We start from the raw sequence: 4,205 nt of genomic DNA, 5'->3' as shown, positions 1-4,205 counted from the left end.
ATCTTCCAAGCTTCATTGTCACATGCCTCCACATGATGGCCACTCAACAGCATCAATAATCACATCATCTCCGCCGGCACATACTCCTCAAGACCCCATCTAAAATCTAGTTATGAAGAATATGCAACATGCAATAACAAGCTTAACTTCGATAGGGGAAGGTTGAAATGACTTATGATCAAGGATCTTAGATCTATTCTTCAAAGGATCAAATGTCCTCTCAACTGTAACTCTATGGCTAGTGTCTGAGATTAAAATATTCCAGCAGCTGTCTTGGGACAGTTCTTAGCAGAGAACTCATTGAGATGCTGGCTAGTTTTGTTTAAGGGTGGAAGAACCCCTTGCTTACATGCATATCTAGCATCTCTTAAGTAGAACTTACCATCACAGATGTTGATCCCATCAGGCCGAGCAATGTTGTCAGCAAGAATGTTAGCATCATAGGTCGATTCTTCCCAACTAGCTAACTCATATGCGAACTTGAGATCGAAATCAATGGTAGCAAGAACATTTGGCTTTTGTCCTCCATTCTATCTTGATATGATGTGGTGTGCAATCTCGGCATTGTGGAATTCACATGAGCACCATCTATTGCGCCACTTCAATATCATCATGATATAAAAAATTGTTGTCGCTCACAACAATAGAAGCATGCCATGGCATGAAGTAACAATTAGTACTGCTCACCTTCAAATACGGATACCATCTACGGATCGTGTGTTTATTTGAAGGAGTTGGAGCAGTAGGTGCCTTGATCTTCTCTTCTCTATGCTCTCCTGTCGCATAAGACACATGCTTGAAACTAGATGATACTCCACGCATGGCTATGATAATCTTGTTAAAAGAAATGTGTTATTAGGTGCGACATAAACAACTAAAACTAATGAAAATAAGATGCAAGTGTATTTCTTGATATACACTTTTAAAATGTGAAAAAATATGAAGCATTTAACAAAAGCATGTATAAAATAAAAATATTAGAGTGCAATTAAAGCGATGTTATTTACATTAAAAATGTAAATGATCAACTATATTGGTATGCTCCAAGTGGCCAACACATAGATTGTGTCCATGACAGCACGAACTTAATGCAAAAAAAATTAATGTGGCATGGGAGCGTTGCATGTATATGGAAAAATATAAGAATAATTTACATGCATGGCTTGTTGATACGACATGGTTGTATAGCTAGGAAAACTACAGAGCGGCGATTCGGTGCCCAAGCACATGTGCACCCGTGCTGAAGAAGAAAATAAAAACAAATAATATAAAAATTCAAAAAATTCAGATCATTTGGTGTGTGAGGTTCACTCCAAATTTCATACCATTTGGACATTTGAGTAGCTCTCGGCAAAGAAGACAAATTCAAAGAATACTATAAAAGTTTATTGTTTATCTATAGTTCTCACCCAACTTGTCTTTTTTGCCGAGAGCTACTCATATGTCCAAATGATCTGAAATTTGGAGCGCACCTCACACACCAAATTATCTATCATGCATTTTTTGTAATTTATTCGGTTGTCTTGATTTTTGTTATGAATTGCTTCTTGATAGGGTGCAGATGAGTCTGGGCTCAGAAATGGATATTCGTTATTGGGTTGTAGCTATTAATTAATAAGCAATAGAGAAAAAGAGTATTAGTTTATAAAAGGATAAGGATATACAATGTAGGTATGCTCCAAGCATCCAACCGGCATACAATGTCCATGAGAGCACAAAATTTAATGCAGAAATTTAACCAATGACTTACATACATGAATTGATGATGTGCAGTTGATAGAACATTTACCCATAAATTATTTTGAGCCTTTTTGCATCACAAATTAAACACAAGACCACAACATTTACTTGTAAAGTATTCATTCATGCAAAAATATTCTCATTATGAAATTTTTACAACACTTCTTCATATTTTGCAGAACGGGTGCGTTTAGGCACCTAAACTTCGTCGAAAGTGCTTTCAACACTGAAGGAGGGATCAACTTGGAGAAGAGTTCAGTTTTGGAGGGGGCAAACCAAAAAGAACCAGAGGAGGCGTTTGGTGGCGCGCGTGAGAGGAGCTGGGGTCTGGCGCGACCCACGAGACGGGGTGTCTGATCCCATGCGTAACACCAGGAGGAAAGAGGAGAAAAGGGGATTGAAGAAAAAGAGCAAGGCTGACTCCTCTCTCTCGCCATCCTCGCTGCCCACCCACCAGATCTAAGGAGGGAACCAGGAGAAGAACTAGATCGAGGGGAGAGTCCAAATCGAAGGAGAGAGAGGTGAGAAGAGGGTGTCAGGAGGCTGGCGGCGGCGCCCGATCCACCACGAGGCTGCCCATTGCTAACGGCGCACTCCACCTCCCCGCCGCCCCTGACCGGCGATCCACTGCTCCTCTACAACGACAACGACGACCTGCTGCACTTCCTTGTCACCAACCTCAAGAAACGGAGCTGCTGATCCTCTCCAACGACCTCTCGCTGCTCCTCTCCAACTCTCTACGGTTCATCAACAAGATGATGACCGCGTAGCTGCTGTTCTTCATCCTCTGCTACTCTTCTTCAAGGTCTACGCAGGAGATCTCCAAGCTTCTCCTACTAAAGATCGTCCCCAACATGACCCTATTGTTCCTCTTCTTCGCCTACAACGTCTACAGCTTAGAAGATCATCAAGACCCATAGGCTCTGAATCTCTCTTTTCTCTTGTTTCTGTTAACTGAATATATGTATTGCTGGGTCTGAAACTTGCCCTGTCACCTGTGCATCTTCACTAAACCCCCATGAATCCTTGCTGGGTTGCTGTGAATTGTTGCATGGACATGAGTTAGTTGGTGAAAATTACAGTGAGAACACTCAGTAAGTTACCTAGTGATCTTGATTTCCTATGTGAGTAGTTATGAGCAATTGACTCATCTTTCCTTTGCTAGTACTTGTTTGTGTGTTCGATTAATCAGAATTTTACCAAAAAGATAGTCCTATCTCTGAACCCTTAACCTTTGTTGTCAATTATTTTGTTTCACTTTGATCTAGTGACTACTTGTTACCACGACTGTTTGATTAGTCTGATAACTTGTTTCTAGCTCTATTAAAACCAAACATTCTCTTGTCTTGATTGTTTCGAATGCGTGTTCCGGAGTTCTAGATCCGTGTGGAGAACCGACATTCTAATATCACTATATCTACATTTGATCATTTTGGCGCCGTTGCGAGGGATCTAAATTTCATTAGCACGTTAGTAGAAGCAGATCATGATTTATTTTAGGTCGATTCCATAGTATTGCTGGCAACTAACCATTTCCTAACATTGGTTGCAATTTCAAGAAAAACTAGCATGTGTCAATTTCAGGAACTTTACAAGAAATTGTCTTATGTTACAATCTGAAGAAAGTTCACTAGAGCCATTTGATCCAAAAATTGAAATGGATTTCTTGAGAAGAAGATAGAATCAAACACGGATTCAAGTTCCTGAAACTCTGCAAGAACAAGAAGAAAAGATGCCTGATCCAGTAGCTTTGCTCAGGGACTTGTGGATCCCAAGATCCACATGAGCATATTATGACTTTCTTGGAGTATTGTAGCACCCTCAAGCGAAATGGAGTTTCAGCAAGTGCTATCAGATTGTCACTGTTTCCATTTTCCTTGAGAGATGGAGCAAGAGTATGGCTTCACTCATTTCCCGAACATCTGAAGAATACTTGGGAAACCTTATATCACAGACATTCCTCGAGAGGTATTTTGCACTAACAAAAGTTGTTGAATACAGGGACAAGTCAACAAGGTTTACTCAATATGATGGAGAAAGTTTGTATGATGCATGGCAAAGATTCAACTCTTTAATCAAAATGTGTCCCCATCATGGGTTAGAAAGGTGGCTGGTGTTACAAACCGTTTACAAAGGACTGACTACTCAGACCAGAGCCTTTGTTAATTCTGCTGCCGGAGGAGGAATCATGAACAAAATTGTTGATGCAGCATTTGCATTGATTGAAAGTATGGCTTCTCACCATTTCCAGTGGTCGAGTGAAAGAGCAATAGCACCATCGCATCCTGGTGTGTATAATGTGACTGCAAATGATAACATGGCGGCATAGATTGAAATCTTGAACAAGAAGATGGACAATATCATGTCAAATTGCATCAGTACATCTGTAGCTTCAGTAAGTGTGCCTCAAATGTGTGATGTATGTGGCCAAGCAAGTCATCCTTCAGGGGAATGTACCTTTTATT

General features: G+C 40.5%; 1 non-coding gene across 1 annotated transcript; it reads right to left on the bottom strand.

The window, feature by feature from the left end:
• Positions 1-3,734: 3,734 nt before the first annotated feature.
• LOC119295992 lies at positions 3,735-3,840 on the bottom strand. The gene has a single exon (XR_005144597.1). It is a non-coding gene; the product is annotated as a small nucleolar RNA R71 (small nucleolar RNA).
• Between the last annotated feature and the right edge of the window lie 365 nt (positions 3,841-4,205).

This window comes from Triticum dicoccoides, chromosome 1A (genome assembly GCF_002162155.2).
Source record: "Triticum dicoccoides isolate Atlit2015 ecotype Zavitan chromosome 1A, WEW_v2.0, whole genome shotgun sequence".
In the NCBI taxonomy this organism is placed as follows: domain Eukaryota; kingdom Viridiplantae; phylum Streptophyta; class Magnoliopsida; order Poales; family Poaceae; genus Triticum; species Triticum dicoccoides.
Note: the sequence above shows the minus strand (reverse complement) of the source record. Positions and strands in the feature narration are given on the sequence as shown.